The sequence below is a fragment of the Hemicordylus capensis genome, chromosome 8 (assembly GCF_027244095.1).
Source record: "Hemicordylus capensis ecotype Gifberg chromosome 8, rHemCap1.1.pri, whole genome shotgun sequence".
NCBI classification, from domain to species: Eukaryota; Metazoa; Chordata; class Lepidosauria; order Squamata; family Cordylidae; genus Hemicordylus; species Hemicordylus capensis.
The window spans coordinates 9,031,966-9,049,904 of record NC_069664.1 but is presented as its reverse complement, the minus strand read 5'-3'; positions in this window follow the sequence as shown (position 1 = coordinate 9,049,904).

Genomic DNA, 17,939 nt, shown 5'->3' with positions numbered 1-17,939 from the left:
CCCTGCCTTGCCCTCTCAACCCTACTGGGATCCAACCAGCCTGGGCCTTTATCATCCATGCTGCCCCCTAAAGGGAACGAAAGCCTCAGAGGAGGGATGCCATGCCCTTCTCCAGACTCCACAGGGCCACCCAAGCAACCTGGTAACATGGCATCCCCACACTTATAGTCAGTTACATTGCTATAACTGGACTATATAACTGGACTATTAGTTGCCCCGACTAAGGCTGGCCATGCGGCTGTACTGCTGTAGCTCATTGGAAGAGCATCTGCATGTTTGCATGCAGAAGGTCCCAGGTTCACTCCCTGGAAGCATCTCCAGGTAGGGCTGGGAATGGAAAGACGCCTGCCTGAAACTTTGGAAAGGGCTACTGCTGGTTAGAGTAGACCGGGATTCCCAACCAGTGGTACACCAAATGTTGATACACAACAACTACAACTTATTGTGGCTGGAGATGATGGGAGTTGTAGTTCAGCAACATCTGATGTATCACTGGTTGGGAACCCCTGGTGTAGACAATAGGGATGTGCAAATAGGTTCGACCCCGAACCTGTTCGAGGTCGAACCGGTTCGGTCCAACCCCGGACCAAACACCCCCCAAAGTTCTGTGTGTTTTTTAGAATTTAAAGGTCTGTGAAACCACCACCCCACCCCACCCCGCTGGACTGAACCGAACTGGGGGGTGGTTTTGTGGGGATGCTGGACTGAACTGGTACGGTTGGGTTCAAGACCGGTCCAACCTCGAGCCCAACCGGCCAGCCAGTTCCGTACACATCCCTAGTAGACAACGTTGAGCTAGATGGACCAGTGCTGTGACTCAGTAGAAGCCGTCTTCCTTTGTCATTGTGTTTAATTGTGAACCCTTTGGGGACAGGGAACCATCCCATTTTCCATATAAACTGCTTTGAGAACTCTTATTGAAAAACAGTATATACTCATAGCAGCATCAGAAATGCAAACATAGAATCTAATTTCATATAATGAATCTTTGCTTTAATCATTGACTAAGGAGTGGTGATAGGGGGTGAAGCCTTCATGATTAAGGGCAGGAGCTCCTTCTGTGTTCCTAGCAGTTGGTAGGCAGGGTCCATGAGTTTGGCCACGTGGCTTCCTGATCAGGGCAGCGGCTGTTCCCCAAACACACTAGTGGCCAGGTGAACATCCTGGACCCTAAAATCCCAGCCCCTGAGTCACACTTGGGGACACCATATGTTTGCCAGAAAGTGAGAGGAAGTCCTTAATCTGGAAGAGCAGCCGAATAACAGCTGTTCTTTCCAACCAGATAATACTTAGAAGTAGATTCCCTGTCTCGTGGGTTAAGTGCCAATTTTTAAATCGTATGTTTAAATTGCTACAGTAGGATGTTAAGAATTTCTGAACACATGCTTTAAAAACTATTTAAGAGCCTCCGGCACCAAGGGAGAAATAACATAAAAATTTAAACCAGTGAGGGCTGCCAACATCCTTACTGCTACCAGCATCGCCGTCCCGGAGAAATGCACTTCTTCAACTGCCTCCACTTTGCTGAATGCTGATTTCAGAAACGGCTCATTCCAGGGAAGAGGAGGCAGCACCAAGGCCAAGACAGCCCATCGCAAAACGCAGCAGAGCCTCTACATTGTTCAGACATGTGGCCGAGATTGACCTGGAAGCACACGTGAGGCTACCTTACAATGCTCAGCATTGTCTACATCTGTGATTCTCAAACTTGGGTCCTCAGGTGTTATTGGACTTCAACTCCCATAATCCCCAACCAAAGGCCACTGAGGCTGGGGATTATGGGAGTTGAAGTCCAATAACACCTGAGGACCCAAGTTTGAGAATCCCTGGTCTACATCAACCAACAGTAGGTTTTGGCCAGGGATCTTTCCCAGACACGTGTCATGGCCCTGGGTTTGGAAGCCCCTGATTTGGAAGAGTGCTTAGGGAGAACATAGTAAAAAGAGCCTTGCTGCATCAGGCCTAAGGCCTATCCAGTCCAGCACTCTCTTTCCCACAGTGGCCCACCAGATGCTTTGGGAAACTACAGAAGCAGAAGATGAAGGCATGCTCCCTAAGAACATAAGAAGAGCCCTGCTGGATCTGGCCCAAAGCCCAGCATCCTGTTTCGCACAGTGGCCCAACAGATGCCACTGGAAGCCACAGGCTGTCATGGCTCAGACTTCTGACTCAGAAGAGTCAGAGCAGGACGACTTACCAGCTAGTGAGGGCTTAGAGGCACAGCCACAGGATTTGGCAGAGAAACCAGACTCTGGAGCTGAGGATTCGCAACAGCTGTCAGACATGATCTCTGATGGGGAAGAGCCTGGGATTTCACCTGTCTTGAGACAACATCTCAAGAGGCAGGCTCAGTGGGAGTCACGCAGGTGTAGGAGATCCCAAGAAAGAAAGCCAAAGTGCTGACTCAGGGAAGCCTGATTGGCTGCTGGTTCTCTTGGGCCATATATATTCAACAGCCTCTCTTTGCTCTGATGCTGTTTGCAACTTTGTTGGCTGCAGATAGTGTGCTCTTGAATTTCAACCATTTCTGTGTCCCAGTTTGTCTTGTCTATACTTTCCTGCATTGTTCCCTTAATTCCTTGTTCTGTGTTCTTCGCTTGTTTCATTCCTTGTTTTGTCTTTTCCTTCCAATTATTACTCAGTTAGTGTTAGAGGGGGGTACCTAGTTTAAGTTCAGGGGACTTAATCCATTGACTAATTGCTTTGTCAGCTTTTATTTTCCTTCATTTGGTTTTGCTGCTGCTTTCTGGTTACTCTCGGGTGGAGTGCTGGAGGGGGTTATTAAATCCTGTTGGGTTAGCCGAGCTAACAGATTCATGACACAGGCAGGAGTTAAGGGCATGCCCTCTCTCCTGCTGTTACTTCCCTGCAACTGGTATTTAGAGGTATCCTGCCTTTGAGGCTGGAGGTGGCCCACAGCCCTCCGACTAGTAGCTGTCAATAGACTTCTCCTCCATGAGGTTATCCAAACCCTTCTTAAAGCCATCCAGGTTGTTGGCTGTCACCACATCTTGTGGCAGAGGATTCCACAAGTGGATTATGCATTGTGTGAAAAAGTAGTTCCATTTGTTGGTCATAGATTTCCCAGCAATCACTTTCATGGGATGACCCCCTCTTTTGCTGTGGCTCCCCTACAGCTAGTATTCAGAGACATCCCCGCTCTGAACCCTGGAGTTAGATGTCAGGACTGCTAGGCATTAATAGACTTGTCCTCCATGAATTTGCCTAATCCCCGCTTAAAGCTATCCGAGCAGGTGGCCATCTTCACATTCCGTGGCTAAGAATTCCATACATTAATTATATGGAAGCTCAGGGGACGGGTTAGGGTAAGACGTTCTAGCCGTATCAGATCCACCCCTCCACGCCAACCAGAGGAGGCATCCTAGCCTTCCTCTTCAGCCTTGGAAGACCCATCTGAGGACCAACCTGCCTGACGGGAGACTCCCCAGCACCATCCGAGCCAGGGACTATGAAATGAAGCTTTGTCTCTTTAAGCTCTGGCAACCCTTGAAGGGGGCATTGCTAGAGAGAGGAGCTGGAGAGCAGAGCTGTTTGAAGACTCTGCTGGGACTAGATCCCTGCTGAAGCAACATCCTCCTATCCCTTGGTGAGGGAGTTCTCAACCAGTGGTACTCCAGATGTTACAGAACTAGAACTCCCATCATCTCCAGCTCCAATTTTCTGGTGGGTGCCGGCACATAATGGTTACCTTAAGTGGTGCAGCGGGGAAATGCTTGACTATCAAGCAGAAGGTTGCTGGTTCGAATCCCTGCAGGTCTGTTTCCCAGATTATGGGAAACACCTATATCGGGCAGCAGCAATATAGGAAGATGCTGAAAGGCATCATCTCATACTGATGGCAATGGTAAACCCCTCCTGTATTCTACCAAAGAAAACCACATGGCTCTGTGGTCACCACGAGTCAAAGTCGACTTGACGGCACACTTTACTTTACCCTTACCTGCCGGCACAGAGGCCTCCGAACTCTCTGTGGCTGTTCACACACACAGCAAAGATCAGGCGTGGCTACCTTAGCCCAATCTTTGCTGCACGTGTGAACCATCATGGTGGCAGCACAGCATCAAACCTGTCTTTGGAGCCCACCTCACAAATGAGGTTAAGGGAGCTTGCGTGGGGCTCCCAGCTGGTGTCAGGGAGGGGATCCCCGTAATGCACCGCACACTCGCACAGTGCATTATGGGATTTTCAGGGTGACACGTCCCAGCCCCAACCCTCCGCCACTGCCAGAGAGAGCTGGAGTCTGTGTGGGCACACAATCTGCGCACTCAGCACAGACAAGGCAATTGTCTGTGGGGAGGTAAAGTTTTACAGCCTTCCTCCCCGCGTGCCTGAAGCCCTTTCTCACAGGATCGTGAGAAAGAGCTCTCCAAGTCCTGAGCCTGTCCTGGGAGCTAGCCTTGGTCCTGTTCCTCGGTCACTTTCCTTCCCTGAACTGATCCCCCTCAACTGCAGACCTCAGGCTCCTGGAATCCAGTAAAACTCTGTGTGGTTATCCTGTCTTGAAATGCCAGGAGCGGAACCAGGAACCTTCTGTATGCAGGGTGGATACTCTACTAGTGAGCCACAGCGCCATCCTGAAAAGAAACAGGGATCCTCAATAAACTGAATAATTCTGCACCCCATGCACGTGAAGCTACTTCATAACATTAGTTCATTTCACTCAGTATTGTCTCCTGTGATGGGCAACAGCTCTGACATCTCAGGCAGAGAAGGATCTTTCCCATCACGTGCAAAGAATCAGGTGCTCTGCCACCGTGCTCTGAGACAGCTTTGAAGCAAATTGGTAGTCGATTAAGATTAGGTGGTGATCGTTTTTCATGCAAAGACATTCCCAAAGCTGTCTGTGTTGGCAGGAAGAGAGGTTTATAGACACTGGATTCGATCCAGAGATACCCATCTAGAAATAGGCCATTCTGCTAATAGCAAGCTAATTTCATTTGCAGATTCGTAGTCCTTCCATGGAGTGAGAGATTTGCATCGGCATTAAGCTATGGATAGTTGCCTTGCTGCCCCCATGTGTAGAATACCATCCAGAGACTACCTAATATCCCCCAGGATTTCCCAAACAGAAACAGAGATATGCCTTTTACAGATGCACAAGTGCAAAGATTGTGCAGAGCTGTGTGACAATAGGTGGCATTGTTATGAAAGTGGACAAGTCAAGCTTCTAATAAAGCAACATTTACAACTATTAAAAGAAAATTAAAATGGAAACTCTGTTTAGAAAATCAGCCCAAAAAAAAAATCATCTACATGGTGAAATTAGTGATACACAACCTTTGGGGGTGTATCCCCAGCACAGCATCCCTCCAGTGGCTGTTGCTGGTGTCTGTTTTCTTTTTCAGATTGTGAGCCCTTTGGGGGGCAAAGAGCCATTTTATTTATTTATTTATTTATTTATTTATATCTGTGTAAACCGCTTTGGAAATTTTGGTTGAAAAGTGATATATAAATATTCATTGGATTGGATTGGATTGAGTGGGGAAAGTAATTCAAGAAAACGGCACAGTCAAGCAATATTAATGAAATATACAGAAACACCACTGAGCTCTGTGAGGCGGAGTGGCTACAGAGTCTGTCTAGCAGTTGAAGTTATTAGAGTCATTAGCCTGATTCAGACATTGTGCTGTTTGAATGTGCAGATGTCTGTACACTCGTATATGTATTTGTGTGAATGGCTGTTCATTTTAAAAGTGGATACAGGCCTTTCAAATGCATAGTACAGGAAGGAAATGTGCTTCTTTACCTGCATTTCGGCAAAACATGTGAATGACTGAACCGTTGTACAGATCTGTACTTCTGTACACCATACACTCACTGTATGAGTGTTAAACATAGCTTGTGAATGGGCCTATTGAGAGAGATGGATCTTGGAGCAGGAGGTTCTGAAGCGAGAACAGGGGGGAAAGAGGGTTGAGAAGCACTGAGAAAACAATGAAGAGGAGAGAATGCTTAGAAAACCAACGAGGAGCAGGGGCATGTCTAGGATAGGGCAGGGTGAGCAAGTGCCCCGGGCGCCACTTGAAGGGGGAGCACCATTTTAAAAATTTTTGAAAATCGCCGCTGAAAACAGAATGGCCACCGCGCATGCTCAAATGGCCTCTGTGAGGCCCTAGGCCATGCCAGGCCTTGCAGAGGCCATTTGAGCATGAGCAGAGGCCATTTTGTTTTCAGTGGCCATTTTGGGGGGAAAATATTTTAGAAAATGGCCACCGCACATGCTCAAATGGTCCCTGTGAGGCCCTAGAGGTCAGTGGGGTGAGGGGGCCTTTGCAGACCCCCCCCAGCCTTTAGGAAGCCCCCTGAAGGGGCTACAGGTAAAACATTTTTAAAAAAATTTAATATAATATAAGTCACTGTACACATATTCAGTTTGGCACTGTGTACAGAGAATCAGGGCTTGTGAATACTGAGCTGAAGCTTATGAGCTAGGATTGTATTCATTTGCTCCTACTTTGCTTCTTGTGATAAGCGAGTTAAATGTGATGTCTTAATAATATGGCTATTAATGGTGAATTTGTCTTTGAATCAGTGTGAAATCCTTAGTGTTAAGGCCACTGGGAGTTTCTTGCTCTCTTTCTCTCATTTTAATTGTCTTTCTAAAATACTACAATATATTCCAAGCAGTGACACAGTTTACTCTGCATATCCTTTAATTATTTTCAGAGTATCTGGGAAAAGTCAAATTCTCCATTTATTTTTAAAACTCATGTAATAGTGATGCTACAATGCATAGTAGAGAATTAGACAGGCACTTCTGTTTAGTTTTCCAAGTACACCTCCACATATTATTTGGGTATTTCATGAGCCCCAGCATACTGAAATTTGTAATTTTCCAGCATTTTTTGGTCTGGCTACATCCGCTGCTAAATAGTTTTTGAAATATTAAAAGATTAACGAGCTTGACTTGTATTTTTCAGCTGATATTATGGTAAAGTTATCTGAAAGATGGGTGTCAGATGTTTGGACAGGGGGCACAATTTCAGTGCTTGCCCTAGGAGCTATTTTTCCTAGATACGCCTCTGACAAGGAGAGAATGCTTAGCTGGGATGGGCAAAATGCAGAGATGAATCTGGGGTCTCATTATACCAGGTGAATTTATTCTGCAGTGGTGGGCAAGCTCAGGAGAGGCTCTTCGGAGTTAGTTGCTATGAGACAGGAGGGTAGTGAGTAGAGAAGGCAGAGAGATTGTTAGAGGACCAGGATGCTTTCCCAAGGACTCCACATGCAGGAAGGTGCCTATTCATGCATATGAACCTTGACTGTGCTTCGATCTTTGCACCAACTCCCCATTCCTGTTGTTTTCCCAACCAAATTGTTTGCATTTATATACTGCCTCATACCAACGTCTTATGGCAGTTCCCATCCAATTTCCCACCCAAGTTTTGCTGTGCCTCCTTCACCTTGAATCACGTAAATGATTCAAGAACTGTTTTGATGAGCAGGCGTCTCTTAGACTTCACTGGCACTGATGACAAATTAGGGAAATGGTAGGGACAGAGAACTTTGCAGAAGAGGGGTGGAGAGGGGTTTTGATCTGCAGGGCAGTCAGAAAATCCTTGCTTGATAACTGGATGACCAGGTTTCTTCTGCAGTTTCAGCTCTTAGGTGAGTTGGGGAGAAAATAGGGACAGAGATAGGTGTAAAGGGGTTAGGCCTTGTAATTGAAGTGAGTAGGAAGGGGGATAAATCTGTCCTTTCTGCCTAGTGTTCCTGGCCTGGAAGTGACCTGCTTGGTGGTGAGGGGAGCTCTGGTGACTAGGCTTGGGGTTGTGGAGCTGGGGTAGCAGGGGAGCATAGAAGGGCTCTCTGGACCAGCAGGCAGAGATCTGAGCAGCCAGAGAGCTCTGGGAGCGATTTCACAGACATTCTCTCTGGGCTTACAGTCGGGTGAACAGCTCAAGAGGCTACTCGGAGCCTGGGGAAGATATACCCAACCTTGACTGGGAATAACAAAAGACTTTAATTTATTTGGACTTGTTTCCATTCAGAGGGGTGAGGGCAGCTCAGAAGAAAGTCCCTTCTAGGCTGCCTGAGTGATTCTGTTCCAGTGGTGTGGGGAGGGTGTAGGCGGCCTGATTTCTCATGGGCAGCCCAGCGATGATGGCGTGCCCCTACTAGCCACACACTGCACCGCTGGGGGTTGGCGGGAAGTGGAATATTGCAGCCCAGGGAATATTGCAATCCATGAGAGGGGGAAGAAATCACTTCAGCTGGAGGATATTGGGGTTTTTTTTGTTTGTTTTTAAATTAAAATTCAGTTTGAGTAAGGTATTTTGGTATTTGCATCAGTATTCCCCCTAACAGGGATTCCCAGATGCTGTGGACTACAACTCCCAGAATCCCCAGATGAAGGCCACTGCAGCTGGGAATCCTGGGAGTTGTAGTGAACAACATCTGGGAATCCCTGTTAGAGGGAACACTGATTTGCATTCTCAACTTGGTCATGTAGATTTAGCCTCTCCTCATCTTCCCAGACTATCAGCCAGGGCTGCGGCCCATGGACAGCTGGGAATGTAGGTATGAGCTTGGCATCTGGGCCTACTACACCCCCCAGACCTTGCTTTAAAATGCATTTTTTCTTTGTCAGCCTTTAGCATAGTTCAAATGGAGCCAGGGTCCTAGTTCTGCCTGGAAGGACTTCGAGGCGAAATGGACTGAGAAGGAGGTCCATTCCAATCCTGGAGTTGGAAGCTAGGATGTAGGCATATAGGAAGCTGCCTTAGACTGAGTCAGACCATTGGTCCATCTAGTTCAGCACTGTCTACACTGACCGGCAGTGGCTCTCCGAGGTTTCAGGCAGGGGTCTTTCTCAGCCCTACCTAGAGATGCTGCCAGGGATTGAACCTGGGCCCTTCTGCATACAAAATATGCTCTGCCACGGAGTTATGGCTCCTCTTGTCTCCCTTTCATCCTCTTCCAAGTACAGAAATTGAGAGAGGGAGAGAGAGAAAGAGAGTGTTTCTGCCACTTGGATTCTGAAGAGGGATAGTCCAACAAGAGTTGCCCCATGTGCTTCCCCCAATGTTGTAATATAGCACAGAGATCTCTCCCTGAAGGAAGACAAACTGTGAGGAAGGAAAGAATGGGCATGAACTGTTCATCAAAGGTTATGACACCTTTGATGCCATAATAGCTAATGTAATGGAGATCTGGTGGGCGGGACCTGGAGACAGGGTCTTTTCAACTGGGGCCCCTCGACTTTGGAACACCCTCCTGGAAGAGCTCTGCAATGCTCCCTCCCTCGGCATCTTTAAGGAAAAGTTAAGGACCAATCTCTTTAGAGAGGAGTTTTTATCTGCGGTGTATATCAGAAGCCAGATTATGGACAGTCAGTTGAACCAAGCGTGACGTCTGTCTCCATTGCACCCTGAGTTATCCCCAGCTAACTAGGCAACGAGGCACCTTTTTAACATGGTGATTCTCTTTATTTAGCAGGGGGAGAGTAACTGGCCCTATCCACCCTCAGCACAGGACCTCCAGTGACTGTTGCTGGTGTTTATTGTTTCTTTTTCGATTGTAAGCCCTTTGGGGATAGGGAGCCATTTTTTTACTTTTCTCTATGCAAACTGCGTTGGGAACTTTTGTTGAAAGGCGGTATATAAATATTTGGTGGTGGTGCATTTTAACTTTTTAACTTGTAATTTTAAAATCTGATTTTAACTTCGTCTTTATTCGCTTTATATTGTTTTTGTATTGCATCTGTTTGTACTGATTTTGTGAGTGCCCCGAGCAGTAACATACTGGAGGGGCAGAATATGAATATTTTAAGGAAGGAAGGAACTCTCTGCGCTTTTGACTTCACCTTGGAATGGTCTCTTCCTTTGGGAAAAGGACAGTCCAGCAGAACTCAGATTTGACTGCAAGTGTCAAAATAAAAAGGTTCATTGAAGTTATGGAGATGAACAAAATTTAATTGGGCAAGATATAAAAGAAATTTTTGACCCTGATCCACACTCTCGAGTGAATTTGGAGAATGGAAAAGCATTCAGTTTCATTGATGGGACTAAACTGGATTAAATCTGAAGTACCGAGGCTCAAGGAGATGAGTGGGATGGAGCCTTTGAACACCTATTTAATTGTACCTCCTATTTACATTGTTCCAGCCTCCCAGGTCCTTATTAAAAGAATTGAGCCAAGGTTCCATCAGTTAAGGATCTGAATTGCTGGCATTATAAATTGATACTGGAATCAGTATTAACTACATTTATGACTCATCTGTTCCCAGAGATAATGCAGGAGCACAGATGCAAGAGGGTTTGAGGGTTATGCTCTCTCCCCTCATAACTTGGCTACTGGAAAACATAATAAAGTTTGTAAATGATTCACTGTTTGGGATTTGAAAACAGATGACTGAATAGCTCATCCAATCGGGCAAAGACGTATTCACAAGATCAAGATGGTGGTGCATAGAGACATTTTTATTTGTCCATCCGTCCTCCTTCCTTCCTTTGGGGAAAAGAGCTGGTCTTGTGCCCTTGAGTTGTGCCCTCGAGTCAGTGTCAACTCCTGGTGACCAGAGAGCCCTGTGGTTGTCTTTGGTAGAATAAAGGAGGGGTTTGCCATTGCCTCCTCCCGCGCAGTCTGAGATGATACCTTTCAGCATCTTCCTATTTCACCGCTGCCTGATATCGATGCTTCAATACTAGCAGAGATTCGAACCAGCAACCTCTTGTTCACTAGGCAAGTTACTTCCCTGCTGTACCATAGCAAGCATAATTGCCCTTTGCTAAGCAGGGTCTGTCCTGGTTTGCATTTGGCTGGGTGACTACATGGGAACCCTGTAAGATCTTCCAAAGGGGATGGGACCGTTGCTCAGTGGTACAGCATATGCATGCAGAAGGTTCTGGATTCACTCTCTGGCATCTGCAAATAGGGCTGGGAGGAGAGACTCATGCCTGGGATAGACTCCTTTCCAAAACCTTGCTGCCAGTCTGTGAAAACAATACTGAACGAGATTGGCAAATGGTCTGACTCAGTATGAAACACCTTCCTATGTGCCTTGTTTTCTCTTCTTTTTTCCATTCATTTAAGCGTTTCTGTACTGCCTTTTCTCCTATAAATAGCATGATGTCAACAGTCCCAGCCATACACAGTCAAGTAGTGATGGGCGGAACAGTGGGGATGGGTGGAAGTAGTGATGGCTGCAGCTCAGTGGTAGAGCATTCCATGCAGAAGGTCCCAGGTTCAATCCTTGGCAGCATCTCTGGGTAGGCCTGGGAAAGACTCCTGCCTGGAACCTTGGAAAGCTGCTGCCAGTCAGAGTAGTCAAGACTGAGCTAGATGGACCAAGGCTCTGACTCAGTAGAAGGCAGCCTCCTCTATTTCTAATTTGGCAAAATATTATTGCAACAAAATTCTTCAATAAAGAGAAAGGAATAAAAGGGTTTTGTAGGAGGACAAAATGGAGCATTTTTGGGTCATTCTGCCCCCCAAATTTCAGGGGGCTTACTACTTGGGAGCGGTGGCACCATCGTGGGTGCCGTTAACATGTTTTCCTTTAACGTCATGGCTCTGCAGGCAGCAGCAGATGTGTCAGCAGTCCTGGGAGGGCTGCTTCAGCATGTTAAATATTTCCCAGTGCATTTAAAATCTTTGCCCAAGGCATGCTTTTTATTATGACAGAGAAACTCCACAGCACTTGGAAAGCAAAGATACAAATGAGTATCTTTTGCATCTTCAAATGAGTGGAAAGTGATCATTGATTGTCATGATTCTGGAAGCAGTTTCTCTTTCATCACTTGGGGCTGAAAATACATTAAAAATTTGATTACCAAAAAAACAACCACACAAAAAACCCAAACAGCAAGGAGAAGTGGTTTTACATGATCTTGGGGAAACGCAGAGTCTGCATACCAATGGACTGTTTTCTGAGCACTTCCCCCCTAGTGTGGCTTTAGCAGAAATCTGGAATAGCCATATACATGTAATGAAGGACAGCAGGAGTCTTCCTTCAGGGAGAGATTGCTAGGCTGGGTTGTTCACTCATCTCGGAAAAATTCAGAGCCAGATGTCCGCGCTGGGGTTGAGGAAGATGTTCATAGGAACATAGGAAACTGCCATATACTGAGTCAGACCACTGGCCTATCTAGCTCAGTATTGTCTTCACAGACTGGCGCGACTTCTCCAAAGTTGCAGACAGGAATCTCTCTCAGCCCTATCTTGGAGAAGCCAGGGAGGGAACCAGGGAGGGAACTTCTGCTCTTCCCAGAGTGGCTTCATCCCCTGAGGGGAATATCTTACAGTTCTCCCATTCAGATGCAATCTGAAGGAATTACAGGTCTCCCATTCAGATGCAATCAGGGCAGACCCTGCTTAGCTATGGGGACAAGTCATGCTTGCTACCACAAGACCAGCTCTCCTGGTTCAGCTCTCTCAGTTGGTTTAAAAAGTGGTTTGTAAGAAATAAGAACATAATAGTGAATTGTCTGGGAATAGCCGTCCACCATGTCCCCCTTGATAAGATTTACAGAAATGCTTAATGTAAGGATGCATCCTGCACTTAACAAAATGCTAGATATGGACATGGTGACCTAGGGAGCTGTCTCCTACCAAATCCATCTAGTTCAGTCTTCGAAGCAACTCTTCAGCTTTTCAGGCAGGAGCCTTTCCCAGCCCTACCTGAAGACTGGGTTCTTGAATTCCGCAGGTTCAATCCCCTGCCAGGGGAACCTTCTTCATGAACCTTCTGCATGAAAAGCAGATGCTCTACCACTAAGCTGTGACCCCATTGTTACAGGAAGCTGCCTTATACTGGCCGCATTCGCACATAACGTGGAACCGCAGTTGAATAGACCTGCGGTTCCACAGATGTTACATCCGAATGCAGGGGACCGGCAACGAAACCTTGGGTTCAGGATTGTGACTCCAATCAGAACCCTCAGGTTGAATTACATTTCGTCACCTCAACCCAACGGAGGTTACAGGCAGCCTGCAATACTAGCCATTTTTGGATGGGTGGTATAGAAATCAAATAAAGAAAGAACTTATTATAGAGGAATAAAGTTCCACTGAGGAACTTAGCATAACTTGGCAGAAATAATCCTTATTTGCCACCTGCATATTGCCTTGTGGTTATGGGGGAGGATATCTCCCTTATGGGGGAGGATCCTAGAGGAAGGAGACTGCAAAGCTGGAACATTTCCAAGGAGTGGGCTGACAGATCCCGGGAGTGCGATCCGCCAGTTCAGGCCAGACCCAGACAATTGCTAGCAGTCGCCAGAAGGGGAGATCAAACTAGATTTTCACATTCATCATGTGGATTTTATGGAATGTGCTTTTTAAAGGTCAGGAGTTGCTAATTAAGTGGATGCAGCAGGAAACTGACAAAGATGAACTGCTTAAAATAGTCACTAAAGAGAAATTAATCATCAGAGGGGAGCAACATCATAATGTATCACGGAGTGAAGTTACTTTCAACTACTGTGGCCATGTAGTTCTCTGTCTTCCTAAAGGCGATATGTGGGTGGCTAATAAGAGGGGTTATTATTTCTGCTACATTATGCTAAGGCAAAAGAGAGCCACGTCTTCGTTGGAGTTTGTGGCGATCCTTACCTCTAGGGAGCTCTTGAATGGAGTGTACATTGTCACAATTCTGAAATCTTTAAGTCGGGGTCTAAATCTCAGGAGCCAGGGTTGCTTCAGCCATGATGCTGTACGAGTATATAGAAGTCTGTACTACACCCCTACTTGTGTTGGGGTGAATGACTGTACCTGTGTGCTGCATTCTGTCTGATTGATTGATTGAGTGCCATCAAGTCGGTGTCGACTCTTGGTGACCACATAGATAGATTCTCTCCAGGATGGTCTGTCTTCAACTTGGCCTTTCAGGTCTCTCAGTGGTGCATCCATTGCTGCCGTAATCAAGTCCATCCACCTTGCTACTGGGCATCCTCTTCCTCTCTTTCCTTCCACTTTTCTCAGCATTCTATCTAGTCATCTTTCATGTTTTGTTGGTGGAAAGTTTGTCCCAGTAGGGATCCTGTAGAGCAGGCCTGCTCAACATAGCCCCCCCCAGCTGTTTCTGGACTACAGCTCCCATAATTCCCAGCTACAGTAGCCAATAGCCAGGGGTTATGGGAGTTGTAGGCCAACATCTGCAGAAGGGCCAAAGTTGAGCAGGCCTGCTGTAGAGATTGGAGGCGGAGTGAGAAAGGAAATGCGAGGGAAAGGGGAAGGAGAAAATAGAGTTGTCTCTGAATAAACTCTTAGTTACATCTACATAATATTACTTTGTGTTTATGGGGAAAGCAGCTATAAAACACTGAGGCTGTTCTCATGGACAGCCTAGGGCAGCCTCGCCTGCCGTAGGCTGCTCATATGGAGCACCGGGGTCTCCATGGATCCCAGCGCTCCTGCCCAGCCTCACCCCACTCCCAAGCCCAGCTCTTAGACGAGCTGGAGGGAACAAGCAGTCCCTTAACCTGGCTGCCTGATTGTGTGACTCCTCAGGCTGCAAGACACAGAGACAGGTGCCTAGAGCACCCGTCTGATGGGGGATGCCATCAATGCACCGTGCTCGTGGTGTGGTGCATTGTGGGATATCCGGAGGCCAGGATGCATCATCCCGGTCTCAGGAGCTCCACACTGCATGGCGCAGCACAGATCGTCTGGGAACACAGTCCACGTTCCCAGCAGCATTTCCATGACCATCTCAGAGGAAAATGAGTTGGAGCAGCCTTACTCCCTGCCTGCACGGACGTGGGATTGGGCCCTTTGTGTTTTAAAATTGAACCTGGATACAGGCCCTTCAAATGTATGGTCCAGATAGGAAGTGCGCTTCTGTGCCCGCGTTCATCATAACACGTGAATGACTGCACCTGTGTACAGGTCTGTACCTGCATTCCCTCTTAAGGTGCGCAGCTGCGCACCCGCGCACAAAACCCCCTTTTAGCAGCCACGCAGCCTCATTGTGCTGCTGCTTGTGCTGCCTTTTCCTGTTCCCACTTCCAGCCTGCCCCCCATCCCCACTTCCAGTTTCAACCCACGGAGCTCCTTCCCCCGACCTTCAAGCCTTCGACACCCCCCCCCAGTGTGGGGGAGCTGCTCCTTCCTCCCCACACCCCACTGCTCACTGAATGGAACCTTCCAACCATGGTGAGCCTCGTCTTCCTTTTCCCCCACGCTGCACTGAGCGGAGCCGAGCCACTCCTTCATTCCCCCTTCCTTTCTCCCCTCCTGCTGGAGGACGAGTAAGTCCCACTGAACTCAAGGGAGTTTCCTTCTGAGTAGACATGTCTGGGGTAGCTCTGACAGTGGGGTGGAGGGCTTTCTTGGGACGCCGATGGAGAGAAGGAACACACACACACACACACCCCAGCTTGACACACACCACACACACAGCCTTTGGAGAAAGGCACTGGTGGGCTCTGGGTGCCTTTTTAGCACAAACCCGAGAGCACGGAGAGGCCAGAGGGTGCAGCTGGGGGGGTGGCCAGTGGCTCAGGGGGGTGCTTTTGTGGCAATCCTGAAGTTCCCACCCCAGGCAGCAGCAGGAGACAGCAGATTGAGACCACACACCCCCAAGCCTGGGAGGCTGTCAGCAAGTGAGGAAAGGGCCCCACACTCCTTTCCGCCTGTCTCCATCTATCCACAGGCGGCCATGCTGGGGGCTCCTGGGCCAACCTCCCCTGCATGAGGGAAGTGCACCTGGCTCACCCCACCCCCTACCTCTCCAAACTTCGGCTCGGCTTCCTCGGGCAGGGTGCATGTGCTTTCCGTTCTCTTCTGCCCCATTGTGGTCGCTCTTTCTCTTGCCACCTTCCTGGGGAGGAGGGGGGCTTGATTCACGGCCTCCTACTGTGGCCTGCTGCTCCTAGATTGCCAAGAGGATCCTCACCCCATGCCGGAGACGTTTTCTGCCCCCAGCCACACACTCTTGCCTCGCTATACTGACTAGCAGGGGCGTAACTACAATTGGGCAAGGGGAGACAGTTGTCTGGGGGCAAAGAAAGTGGCTGGAGGTGCCTTCCCCACAGGAGTGAATGGAATAAAAGGAGGGTAGCCACCTTAAGTAGCGCAGCGGGGAATGCTTGACTAACAAGCAGAAGGTTGCCGGTTCGAATCCCCGCTGGTCAGTTTCCCAGACAATGGGAAACACCTATACCCAGCAGCAGCAATATAGGAAGATGCTGAAAGGCATCATCTCATACTGTGAGGGAGATGGCTATGGTCAACCTCTCCTGTATTCTACCAAAGCAAAGCCACAGGGCTCTGTGCGCGCCAGGAGTCGACACCAACTCGACGGCATAACTTTAAGGGGCTGGTGGGAGTGGAGGAGAGGGGTTCTGCTTTTCTCGGACATGATATTTTCTTGGTTATTGAGCTCATTATTGAGTGTTTAAAATCTGCTGAGAACTATAATAGTCAAAATATATTCAGAATTTTTCTGAAAAAAAGAAAAAATATTAAAGACTATTAAATACTCATGTTTAAGTAATGAAAACAGCTATGATTATATTTTGCAGTTAATTAATTGAAGGGTTTTGTTGTGTATATGATCCAGTTATTCCAGATCTTGTCTACTGAGGGGGAATAGCACTGAGAATTATCAAATTTTGATAAGTGGCAGAGAAGATAATAGAGCTAGCCGAAGGTATGGTTCTGCCAAGAGAGGTCAAAACCGATCACCATATCAAGACGCTACTTTCAGAAAAGCTCCAACAGAATAAATTTTGTCTTTATGGAATTTTAAGAGCTTGGCTTCAACCCCAAATCTATAAATCGAATATTTAATTATAAAACTATAAATCCAGTTTTATGAATAGAATAATTATGTTTTATATTATAATTTTATAAAAATAGAATAGTAAAATACACTTCTTCCCTTCCATATTGTGTGTGTGTTGTATCTACAGTGCCACATAATGCACATGTGCACACACTGCCTTGATACTGCCGCCCAGAACCAACTGCATTCTGCTCATTGATTTTTAAAAAATAGAGAAGCACTGGTCTGTACCTGTGTATACTGTACAATCATAGTACGAGTGTTGAACATAACATGTAAATTGACTTCTTCTTACGTAGAAATATAGGGTTGTATGAAGCTGCTTTCTACCGAGTCAAATCATTGGTCCATCTAGCTCAGTATTGTCTACACTGGCTGGCAGCGGCTCTCCAAGGTTCCAGGCAGGAGTCTCTCCCAGCTCTACCTGGAGATGCTGCCAGGGATCGAACCTGGGTCTTTTTGCATGCAAGTTGATGCTCTACCACTGAGCAATGCCCCCCATCCCCTAAGGACAATATCTTACAGCAGATAGTGCTCACATATAGTCACCCATCCAAATGCAAACCAAGGTTAAACCTGCTTAGCAAAGGGAGCAGTTCGTGCTTGCGACTGCAAGACCAGCTCTCCATCCCAAAGAGATTCCTTGCTATCACTCAGCAACAAAGCACTAGGAGAGATGGACCAGCTCTCCGGTGGAAAGCTGTAGGTGACAATTTGGGGAGGTCCTTTACAAGCCACACACTGCGCCCCTTTCGCCTCTGCAGCCCACCAGAAGCCGTAGTGCTCTATTCTTCATGTGCAGCCAGACACCATGTGTAGTCCTAAAGATGCACTTAGTAGTCCTAATGGTGCACTTCTAAGAGAACATTTGTGCAGTTCAAAAATTCAAGTCATGCAAAAGTTCTATTCTGTTAGATGATATTAAAAAATGACGGTCAGGAATGAAAAAAAGTCAAGGGAGTCATCCAGGCTCCTCTAGAACCCAGGTTCTGGTCAAGCGCACCCATTTCTCCTCCCCCTGCCAAAGACACTTCCCCCAGTCTCTGTTGTTGCTCCCCACAGAGTCTTCCCCAATGCATTTCACCATCTTCTACAACAGTGCTGTCCAATTCTCAGTTCTGAGGATTTTTCTTCCACTCTGTGTAGGCTTCTATATGTCATGGAAGGTTTGCAACCTGTGGATCCTCCA